Source organism: Macrotis lagotis, chromosome 8, assembly GCF_037893015.1.
Source record: "Macrotis lagotis isolate mMagLag1 chromosome 8, bilby.v1.9.chrom.fasta, whole genome shotgun sequence".
NCBI classification, from domain to species: domain Eukaryota; kingdom Metazoa; phylum Chordata; class Mammalia; order Peramelemorphia; family Peramelidae; genus Macrotis; species Macrotis lagotis.
Genome location: NC_133665.1, coordinates 81696498 through 81708530, shown reverse-complemented (window position 1 = coordinate 81708530; position 12033 = coordinate 81696498). Strand labels below are relative to the sequence as shown.

Sequence of the window (12033 nt, the reverse complement as noted above, 5' to 3'; positions counted from 1 at the left end):
TGTTAACTCCATTTTCTCCCTGAATAGTTTTTCTGCTCCTCCCCCTTTCTTTATGGTAATCTCCATGAACATACTTAATTGAACTTTAGTTTTAGAATCCAACTTTCCTATTTTTCTCCTTTGTATTTCCCTCTTGGTACTTAAGCATTGATGGATTAGAATTAGGTTGCAGTACAGATTGGAAAAAAATCTCCCAGCATCCTCTTGCTGCTGAGGCATCAGCTCCAGCAGGAGCGGTGGCTTCCACTCCAGCTGACATTGCTTTAATTTTTGATATGGAGCGTCCTGCGATGCTACAGACAGCTTCTGCTTGGTAAACGCTTTAATTTTATTTTGATCTTTTGCTTGAGAATCATTGAGCCTCATGGACATCAGAGGACAAAGCAGAAACTGAATTTTCTTTGTCTTTTTGCTGGCTTGAAAATAATCTGCTAGGTCAGAGGGGAAGAAGGACTTCTCTTCCTAGTGAACTGTATTTATTCCTTCAAAGTAATTGCTACTGAAAATCTGTAAGTATATTTTAGCTTCATTTTAACAACTTCTAGAGTCATTTTTATTATGTCGTGATTGTGACTGTGGCAGAATAATTTAATGTCCTTTTAAATCTGAGGTTTTGGGTTTGCATTTTAATTTAGAACATACATCTAGATCCTTTTCCTGACTCACTTATTTTTATTTTTTACTAAGGAAGAGCCTTGAGCTCTGAGCTAACAGAATTTCTTGCCACTTGCTGTCTGTGTTTTAATCCACCAGGATGCTAAGGCTGGGTTTCAGCTGCTGCAAGGTTTGCATTTAGGGATGCTGAGACTTTGGCCATAGAACAATAGCAGCTTAGGAATGGCTCACTTCACATTTCCTGTGACTCGGTCAGGTATTTTATTATTTATATTGTTAGATTTTTGTGTTTAGGTGATTCAAACCTTCATGAAAAAAAAAGTATCATTTCTCTCTACAGAGTTTAATTTCAGATAATGCAAGGTTAGTTGCTTTTCTCCCTTGTAGTGGATTTCAGTGATTTAGAGTTTTAAAAAAAAGTGGCCTTTGCATTACTACTCGTTTCTAATTGTGTCTCTGATTCAGTGCCAGCTTTCCATGGCGCATTCCTACAATCATAAACATTTGGCCTAATTCATTGTGTCCTCACTATGTGTGTGCATCAACATTTTTACTTCAGAGGAATTTGAGGGAAAATAGATATGTATTATATCTAAATTATTATCTAATCATTAACATTTTTTTAGTAAATGAGATTTTAAGTCTGAGGACCTTAGTTTTGGTCTTATTCACTCCTGTATGACCTTGGGAAAGTCAGTTTCCTTTCCCTGTGTCTCTTTTTCTTCATATGTAGCATGTGGGGTTTGAAATAAATGATCTTTAAGGACCACCTTCTAGCTCTGAGTCCTGTGATTTGATATTGATTTTCTCCTCCCTGGCTTCTCTCTTTTTATGGCATATGTAGAAAAATAGCTGTATGTTTTGATGGCTGATCTTGGTAGTCTTTTATCTGTTTTTTTAAAGGTCAGTTAAAACTACAATAGTTATTCTGTTGAAATTTCAATGGTCAAAATACTTAAAAACTCCACCTGGTTGCTCTGTTAATGCCAAATGTGTTTGACTTGCACTGATATATTTTGCTATATTTTTGTTTGGTTTTCCAAAGTGTGAATTTTTTTTAATTCCCTTATCCCCCCAGAGTTAAAAACAGCTGCCGTTTTTATTTTTAAAACGATTTTATTATACCTTAAATGCTGCCACTTTGAATTTAGCATTGAAAAATTATGGAATAGAGAGTCCCTGACCTATCAATAGACAAATTATCAATGATCCATGGTACCATTAATTTCTATAGCCTTCCTACTCTTAATCCAGGTTCCCTCTCTCTCCAGGATATTTGGGATGGGAAGTTGAAGATGAGGTGCCACATTGTTCAGTACAGTACAAATCAGGGAGCTGACCCTGGTGGCGGGAGATTACTCAAAATTTTCCTGAGGACTGTTAGAATGTTTTTCCCCCATCTTTATTTTTTGGGGGGGTTTATAGTGGTAAAACTCAGCTTCATTAGAGATTCCTTGATGTTACCAAATATTCTCTTTTACAAAATCAAATGACTTGGGAGGTTTAAGTAGTTACAATCCAGGAAGATTATTTTGTCTAACATCTAGTTAAGATTGACTGGGTAATTGGGGGTTAAAGTGACTAATTTTGGAATATATGGAATACCTTAAGAGAGAAATAGGATGATTGTTAGAGGCAACACATACCAAAGATAAAGATTTTCTAAATTTTGTTAGGTTCAGTCCCCCAGGAAATAGGGAACAGCCTCTTCCCTTCTCCCCCCTTCTCTTCCCACCTTGTTAGCAGCACCCAGATCTAATCCTGGTGGATGGTTTAGCTTCATTCTGGGTTTAGTTGACATTTGCAGGCTATCATGGGAAATTATCTTGTAAAATATTTCTTCTGAGGGAAGAATTTAAAATTTTTATTCTAGTGCCCTAAAAACTAATTTGCATCAGAAGGTGAGCTTCTTGAAAGTAGAGTTTGATCTTTGTATCCTTTGTATCCTTTGTTTATCACCCAGTCCCTCCAGTTCTGCTGCCTTTCCCTCTGTTGATCACTCCTCTTCGTCCTGTCTACAGCTTGTTTGTATGTAGCTGTTGCACGTTTGCTCCCCATTAGACTCTGAGCTCCTCTGGGGCAGGAGCAGTCTCACTTTTTTTGATAACTCCGGTGCTCACCAAGAGTACTTGGAACATAGTAGTTGGCTAATAAATGCTTCTTGATTGAGTGACTGAAAAGCCTTACCATGGTCCAGAGGTAAGTGAGTTGTTGTAGTTCCCGTAGACTATTTTTGTATGTTCCCTTCCATTTGCTCAGTGAAAGGTGCTATGATATCTGTAAAGAATTTGTGCCTTGCCAAAATTATGGAATTTTGATCTGCTGGATGAAGCTGGAAAATTATTTTCCTGAATAAAGTACAAATGTGACATGTTTTTAAATCCTTGAAAAAGTTTGAAAATTCTACCATGAAGCCTGTGACATTGGATCACAGACTTGGGGAAGGTGTGAAAAGATTGGAAAGTTGGGAAGCTAAACAGAGGAGACCAAGGATAACCAGGAACAAACCTGAGTGACTGGATGGTGGTACTCCATATAGTAATGGGGAAGTTAAGAAGAGGGAAGTTGTGAGATGATCAGGTGAAATAGTATAGAGCGAGAAGAAATGAGGGAGGGCCCAGGACAGAGACTTGGATTAATGACCATGACCTGGATGAATATTCAGCAAAGGAGGATGAGAAAATGTTCCACTGAGAGGAGAACTGGGAAATGATGTTTGTTCTTCACTCTCGAAGACCATGACAATAATGGAGGTGATGCCATGACAAGCATGTGAATTGGATTTGAGTGTGTATGTAGGGGGTGCTGTGCTAAGTTACCAGCCTCACTTTCTCCTCCAGAGTCATCTGGGTCCAGTGGCCAGATATGAATCAGGTTGATGGGAGATTAACCTGGATCGAGGCAATCAGGGTTAATTGCCTTGCCCATAGTCATACAGCTAGTAAGTGTTTTGAACCTGGATTTGAACTCCCATCCTCCTGACTTCAAGGTCAGTGCTCCATCCACTGCATCACCTAGCTCCTCTTAGAGCTTGGTAAGACACCAAAAAATTCCAAGGTCATCCCTGGCATCTTGAGCCATCACAGTTGTCTTGGCTCTGTCCTGTCACTGGACTATGACAACTATAGAAGAGAGCAAGGTTGAGTACCTCCTGTAACTGCCTCACTTAAACAGAGAAAATAGACTATCAGAGACAAAGACTAGACAAGTCAAGAATGACAAGGATTGAGAAAAGGCCATTTGATTTGGCAATTAAGAGATCATTAGTAACTTTGGATTGAGCAGTTTTAGTTGGATGAAGAGGTTAGAAGTCAAACTGCAGAGAATAAATGGAAAGGGAGCAGAGCCTTTAACTTAGTGCTTAACCTGCTTCTTCACTTTGCCAGGCCTATTTATGTCGAGGTGAAAATTTTGGGGAGGAGGAGCTGTAGAAGGTTAGGGAATAAGTGGAAGCAAATGAGAGAAATTTCCAGAGAACACTTAGGTTATGCGTGAGCAGTAGTAGCTTTGTTTTTCCCTGGGTGGTGGCATCACATGATATAATTCTTAGTAACTCTAAATCATATATATATATATATATATATATATATATATATATATCAGAATGCTATTTCTGGTGATTTTTATATACATTTTCAAAGAGAAAATAGTAATTTTATCCTCAGACTTTTAAGCATGTTTTATCAGAGACTCTAATTTAATATATTTCTATCTGAAGACAGTTTGAGGTAGCATTTATAAGAATCTTGAACAAGGAAGACATCAAAATATGTTAAAATACAGTTTGGGATTAATAATTAATAATTAATTAAATTAATAATAATTAATAATCCAAAACAGTAGTTCCAACTCAATTCCTTCTGGTACAGTTCAAGGATTAAAAAATGTCTCTTCCCCTTAGTTCAGTATCTGCATCATCATTCTTGAATGGAGAAAGATGAATATTATGATATCATTTCCAAATATGGGAAAAGAGGAAACTGTCTTGATATGAATATAGCTCAAAACTTGGGAATGGTGATGACAGAGTGCTAAGCACAATGATATGAGTCAGAAAAGAAGTAATCTTCTTTTTAGGTTTTTTTGCAAGGCAATGGGGTTAAGTGGCTTGCCCAAGACTACACAGCTAGGTAATTATTAAGTGTCTGAGGCTGGATTTGAACTCAGGTACTCCTGATTCCAGGGCCAGGGCTCTATCTACTGTGCTACCTAGCTGCCCCCAAGAAGTAAATGATTTTATGAAGTTTACCCTTTTATTTGTTTCTCAAAGAGAGGTCCTTTGTTCTCAAACTGTTAACCACATTTTTAATGGGGCTTATGTGGGGACTAGGGAGGCATCTTAGTAAAGGGCCTTTAGACCAGAGAAAAAATTTCTTAATATGTGCCCTCTTACTAAAAAGGGTTTTTAAAAGTTATATTTTTGCACATTAGAAGTTTTTCCAGGATAATCTTTTATAATTGCTAATATGAATGAGTTTATATCTCTAAGGATATTTTAGTTTTAGTTAATTAACATCTTATTCAAAATAATTATATAGCACTTAAAGGATTTAAAAAGTACCTTTTCTCAAAATAACCTCCTTGTGTATAGAACCCCCACCCCATTCAGATGGATGAGGAAACTGAGACCCAGAGGAGTGAAATGATTGACCTATTCCAGCTCATTTTTCTTCTCTGAGCTTCAGCCTCCCATTGCCAATTAACTGCCTATAGGACATTTTCAAGTGGATGTCTCAGAGATACCTCAAATTGGACTAGTCTAGTATAAAACTTATTATTGTTAACCCCAAACCTACTTCTCTTTCAAATTTACTTTTTATGTATTTTTATTTTTTCATTTAATAGTATTGTGTTTTTTCTGATTGCATATAAAGTTTTTATTTTATAAGATTTTGAGTTCTAGTTTTTTCTCTTCCTTCTCTTGCCCTCCCCCCAAAGTAAATCATCTAATATAGGTTATATATGCACAATTATGTTAAACATATTTCCAAATTAATCATGTTGTGAAAGAGGAATCAGAAGAAAAGGAAAAAAACCACAAGAAAGAAAAAAACAAATTAAAAAAATGAATATTGTGTGCTTTGTTCTGCATTCAGACATCTGCATCCATTCAATGTGAATGATTTTTTCCATCATAACTGAGAAGAGTGAAGTTTATTATACAAACTGATCTCTTCCTATAGCAGGTACTTCAAGTTTACCAATCTCCTTGGTTTATTATCCTTGACTCATCTCTCCTTCCCTTTCATTGAATCAGTTGTCAAAGCATGCTGTTTCTACTTCTGTAACATCTCCCAAATCCATCCCCTTCTCTCTTGTCACAGAGCTACCACCTTAGTTCAAGCCCAGCTCAACACTACTCATTTAGATTATTTATTGCAAGAACTTCCTGATTGCTTCCCCTGCAGATCTTTCCCTACTCCCATCTATCCTCCAAACAACTGCTAAAGTGATTTTACTTAGACATAAATCTGACTGGGCCACTCCTCTAATATGTGAACCCTAGTGTTTTCCAACATAAAATAGATAGAAACTCTGGTTAGGACTTAAAGCCCTTTACAATTTTCTTTGTATAATATTCCTCCTCTTGCTCTCTGATTTAGACAAACTAACCATTGCTTTTCTCCTCAGAGCACACCCTGTTTTTATTTCTTTGTACTGGCCTACAAAGTTCAGAATACATTCTTTTTTTCACTTCTACCACAGGAAATCACTTTTTTTTTAGAAGTGAAACTCCAGGGCCATCTTCTGTATGAAGCCTTTCTTGATGACCCCCAATTGCTAGTGCTTCTTCTCTTTAACTCTCATACTCAGATGAGTCCAGGATCTCATTTATTTGGAAGTTCCACTAATGATGCAAGTTTCAGTTTATATTCAAGCCTGTTCATCCTATGTGACTCAGGTCCAAGTTTTCCTAAAAGTTGGGCTAAAGTTTCCATCTAATCTACTGGAGGCCTTCCTCTCTTTTCCCAATATTGCAGAGGGTCCAGTGGAACACTTTGACTGTTTGCCTATAATTCCTTTATTCTTATAATGTGATTTCTGTCTTTTATTTTTATTAAATTCCTTGTTGTTGTCTGTTATTTTTGTTCTTCAGAATTCAATATTGGTTATATGTTACAACCTACTCACATGTAACATGGGTTGCCATGGTTTAAAAAAACAAAACAAACTCTATTGCCAGGTGGCTAGAAACCTGGTAATTGTGCGTTTATACAGTCAACTTGGTGGGTCCTCAGTAACCAGACTTCCATCTGTTACCATCTGTTACATGAAAAGGCCATTCTTTTCTAGTGTGATAGAACCTGCCAGAGCTTGCACCCCATTGGCTTATTCTTCAAGAGCATAATAGAAGTCTATGAGACACCAGAGTATGACATTGTGAAGGCCCTCCCTATTTGCCCTGCCTAATTACTTTGTGTATATTTATATTTTCTTCACATTTATTCTGCATATATTTAGATTCTTCCCATGTAAATTCTTGGTGAGTAAGTATGGTTTCTTTCTTCATTTGAATCTCCATAGTCTGGTATCTAATAGGCATTGAATAAGTGTTTGTTGATCCAGTTAGTCCTGCTGTACACCTGTACATCTGGAGCTGAGGGAGTCTCTGAGCAAGATGCTACTAGACTGACCGCCTTAGGAAGGATGAGCCAGCCTAGTTTAAAAGTAGGGCAGGTTAAAGTTTCTGTGCCAGTCATCTGTGGCATAGGGAGAAAAAGTTTTTAAAAAGTGATTGTTGACTATGGTCTCCCAGATATTAAGCAATAGAACTGGAATTTGATTCCAAATTGCGTGTGTCTTTTACTTTACTAGACTGTCTCCTCTTTTTTTTGTGTGTGTGTGTTCCTATTGCTGGAGCAATAAGTTGAACTTTGATCTTTTGTTTCAAGTCTTTCTAATATACTACATTGCCTCTGCAGAATGTGGTTGCTCCTCCCCATTTTGTGTCCTGGCAGGCAGGATCTAATCCAGAGATGGACTTCAGAATTGTCTGCTGTCATGCCTTTCTGCTGTGGAGATGGGGTTTCAGGCTTGATATCTGATGGTAGAGCAACATTTGTGATGTTTAGTGGACTGTAACTTCTGAGGCCTTATGGCAGTTTATTAATATTTTAGCTTCAGGTTTGTTGGCTATTGAAAGGGAAGCAGGGAGATCTCTGTAACTTCTTTTCAACTTACAATGTTGTGACTAATAAAATATATTCTTTTAACATTATCAGCCTTGTGGGGGGGCGGGCAGGGAAGGGAATAAACTTGGATAGAGTACCTATTCTGTGCCAGGCAATATGCTAGGAATTCTACAAAGATTATGTCATCTTACAACAACCCTGAAAGGTAGAGGCTGTTAATCTCCTCATCTTACAGCTGAGGAAACTGAGACTGAGAGAGAAGTTAAGTGATTTGCCCAAAATCACATTGCAAGTGTTGGAGGCTGTATTTGAACTCACATCTTCCTGTTTCCAAGTTAGTGCTCTATTTACTAATTGCTAGTAGGTTTTTGTCATTGTATATTTTTCTCAATAATCAGCAAGCTTTTAAAAAATAAATTAATTTAAATGTTATTATCTTGCCTGTTTTCAAGCATTCTTTATTGAAGGTTTTCAAGTGAAGGTTATAATAGATGAGGTAAAAGATATGCTTGGTTTTGTGTAAGATAACTTCACCTTGGGTTTTGTAAAGTCTGGAGAAATTCTTGGTAATTTTGGTTTGTGATTTATTTTGTCTTAAAGCTTACATGTTTGACAGTTATATATCTTGGAAACTTTAAATTTGTAGTTCATGGTATTTTATGAATCTTTTCTCTTGGTATAGTTTTTGTTCTTTTCTACTCCAGGACATTATCCTTGGAAAATTTTTTTTGTGGGAATTCTTTTTACTTGCATTTCACAGCATAGGTGAAATCCCCCTTCTTTATAACAGTGACATTTATAGCCATCACTTCTCCCTCAAATCTTCCAAACTACCACTTAAACAAGGCTCCAGGATATCCCAACTTTGCTGTTGTTGATCTCTTTACTATCATATATTTGCATGTCATCATACATCTTTCTTGTCTAAACCTGAAACAGTCTTTTCTGGTGTTCTAAGAGAATTCTCATTCTTCTTGCATATTGTGCCCTTCAAGGTCCCTTGGACATCTGGGTGTACTTTGAAGGAATAAGCTCTCTTTTCCTTATTCATAGCTATCACATTAGCTCAGGGCCTTCTCTCATCTTCTAGTCTATGAGAATATCCCCAATATTTGGTTCTCTTTGCCTAAAGTTCTAGCCCCTCCTAAAGCCACAGATCTGACTCTGCTGCTCCCCTCCTCAGTCAACTCTTGGGCTTCTTTTTAAGGTTTAGGATCAAATACAACTTCTTTTGGAACTTTAATGCCTTCACACCTTTCTCTAAACTGCATTGCCAAATTTATCTTCTCTGGACACTTTCTTGCCTTCTATCTATAGTATCTATTGTTCTTTGAACAAGCATCTTCCATGACTGTAGTTTATTTCCTCACCACCAGTATCTTTTAGAATCCTTGATTTCCTTTAAAACTCAGATCAGATGCCATATTTTATGAGTTGCTCTTCCCACTCCACCCAGTCACCTCATCCTTTTGCATTATTTTGTCCTCTCTCTAGAACACAGCATGGAATGGATGCTCAGAAAAGCTTCTGTTCCTACTATATCAAAAAAATTACAAAAAAAATCTCTGTAAAACAAAAAAAGATTTCTAAGCTCTAATCATATGTCCTAATAGAAATTACAAAGAAATGGAGGTCCTTTCAAATTATAAAATTAAAGAGTTTGAAGAAATCTGAGAGATCATGTAGTATATTCCCCTCATTCTATAATTGCAGACCTGAGACCTGAGAGGTTATTACAACTATTAGAAACAGAGACAGACCTCAAACTTGGGTCATCTAACTTACAGATTTTGTTACTTTGTAACTGTTTTTGACTTTTCTAATGTAGTCTGTCATACCTGATGAAAACTATTAGCAATTATTTCAAAAAATTTTGTTTTTCTCACTTGTCTGTTTAACTATATCTTATCACTTCCCTAATAGACTCTGAAATAGATTTTGAAGTTTCAGTCCAAAAACCCAAATTAGTAAGCAATATTTTGAATGTCAAAAGGTACAGGAAATAAATTAAGTAACTTTAAGGATCAAGGATGTTATTAGTGTGGATTTTTTATGTGTTACTTAGGTGAAAAACTTGATTACTTGGTCGCCAGTCTTCTGGCGATAACTCTGAACTTAGCTGAGCAAGTCCTTGGATAATGAACACATTGGATAGCATTAATTTGTACTTGAAGTCCTTCTAGATACTCTTTCCAAGATTGTTTTCTGGACGATGATCAATATTGGAAGAGATGTGGGAAATCTGGGACACTAATACATTGTTGGTGGAGCTGTGAACTCATCCAGTCTTTCTGGAGAGTAATTTGGGATTATGCGCAAAGGGCAACAAAAATTGGCATACCCTTTGACTTAGCAGTACCACTGCTGGGTCTATACTCTGAAGACATGATAAAAAAGGGTAAAAACATCACTTGTACAAAATATTTATAGCAGCTCTGTTTGTGGTGGCAAAAAATTGGAAATTAAGTGAATGTTCATCAATTGGGGAATGGCTTAGCAAACTGTGGTATATGTATGACATAGAACACTATTGTTCTATTAGAAACCTGGAGGGAATGGGAATTCAGGGAAGCCTGGAGGGATTTGCATGAACTGATGCTGAGCGAGATGAGCAGAACCAGAAAAACACTGTACACCCTAACAACAACATGGGGGTGATGATCCACCTTGATGGACTTGCTCATTCCAAAAGTGCAACAACCAGGGACAATTCTGGGCTATCTGCAAAGGAAAATACCATCTGTATCCAGAGAAAGAATTGTGGAGTTTGAACAAAGACCAAGGACTATTACCGTCAAATTAGAAAATAAAACCCGTTATCTTTTTTATGTAATTTTACTCTCTCATACTTTATTTTTCTTCCTTAAGGATATGATTTCTCATCACATTCAACTGAGATCAATGTATACCATGGAACCAAAGTAAACATGAACAGAATGCCTTCTGTGGGGGTGGGGAAGCAATAATGTGGGGAAATTGTAAAACTCAAAATAAATTAAATCTTTTTTAAAAAAGAAGCAAATTCAAGTAATAATTAACAAAAAAAGATTGTTTTCTTTTGGTATAATCTTTGAGAACCTCACATCACTATTTTGCTACTGTGAAGCACTTGAGTAGGATTTTAGTGTTGTTGCTGTTCAGTTGTTTAAGTTGTATCTGAGCTTTGTGACCCCATTTGGAGTTTTCTAGGCAATGATTCTGGAGTGGTTTGCTGTTTCCTTCTCCAGCTTATTTTTACAGATGAGGAAAGTAAGGCAAACAAAGTCAAGTGACTTGCCCAGGATCACATAGCGTTAGATTTGAACTCAGTAATCTGAGTCTGGTACTCTATCCACTGTGCCTCCTAGCTACCAGAAATATTAGTAGATAGGATGGTGTAGAAAATGATAACTGGAGCCAGCTGTGGATCTACATGAGGGGCAGAATTGGTACTAGACTCTGGGGAGGGAGATATGCATGGTTTGCCGCATCCTTCAGAAGAGACACTTGTTCTGAGGGGGGCTATAGACATAGGGGAGATGACTTCCTCTGCACATTTCTGATTTCTAGCTTGCTTCCTTATCGACAGTGGAGATGTAGCCCTTCAGTGATATAAGGCATTTGTTCTTTCTCTTGCTTTAAATTGAGATCTCATTTTACCCCCGCCCCCCAGTAACATTTATTATTTTTTTTTTTTTTTTGCTTTTTTTTTGTATGGTTGGAGTGGGACACAGGTGCAGTAAACTTGAGGAGCACCTGGGGAGAGAAAAGGTGATGGATATGATTTGCATAAATAAGGAGAGAAACAAGTGGAAAATTGCTAGTGATAATAACAAATGGTAGTTGAAAAATAAAGCTCATAGTCTGTAACTAGTGTCTTTATTGGGTCTTCATTCCTCTCACTTCTCCTTGTTCTGAGGAGGGTGGAGTGGAAGGAGATTAAAGGACACTCCTCCCTCCTCCCAGCCTACTGCTAATGTTCCTCCTTCAGAAAGCCTGGGCAGGGCAATGGTATGTGGTGCTACTTGTATCCAGGCCCAACCTCAACAAATACTTGTGCAGTGCTGTAAAATCTATACAAAAACTACCACAAGAGCTGTGTGAGCTAGGGGATACAAATATTATTATTTTTATTTTACAGAAGAATATCTGTTGCAATTCTGATCTCCAAATACCCAGGACTTCTTCATGTTCACCTGCTTCATTACCTAACCTTTTCTTTCTTGGACTCTTGGTCTTCTGATCCTTGTCTTTGTTTTTTTCTCCCCTTAAGTTAACAACTTGCCCCCCCCCCCCATATATCTGC

The 12033-nt window shown here is 37.2% G+C and overlaps 1 protein-coding gene across 4 annotated transcripts in view; it reads left to right on the top strand.

The window, feature by feature from the left end:
* The window catches only part of TTC39B (tetratricopeptide repeat domain 39B), a 143609-nt gene that overhangs the window by 64673 nt on the left and 66903 nt on the right, over positions 1–12033 (top strand). The window contains exon 1 of one of the 4 annotated variants that reach the window (XM_074197543.1): positions 5457–7099. The exons of the other annotated variants lie outside the window; for them this stretch is intronic. The gene's annotated coding sequence lies outside the window, so the exon portion shown is untranslated. Of the gene's footprint in view, positions 1–5456; positions 7100–12033 lie in introns of those variants that run through there. 4 annotated transcript variants of the gene reach the window in all.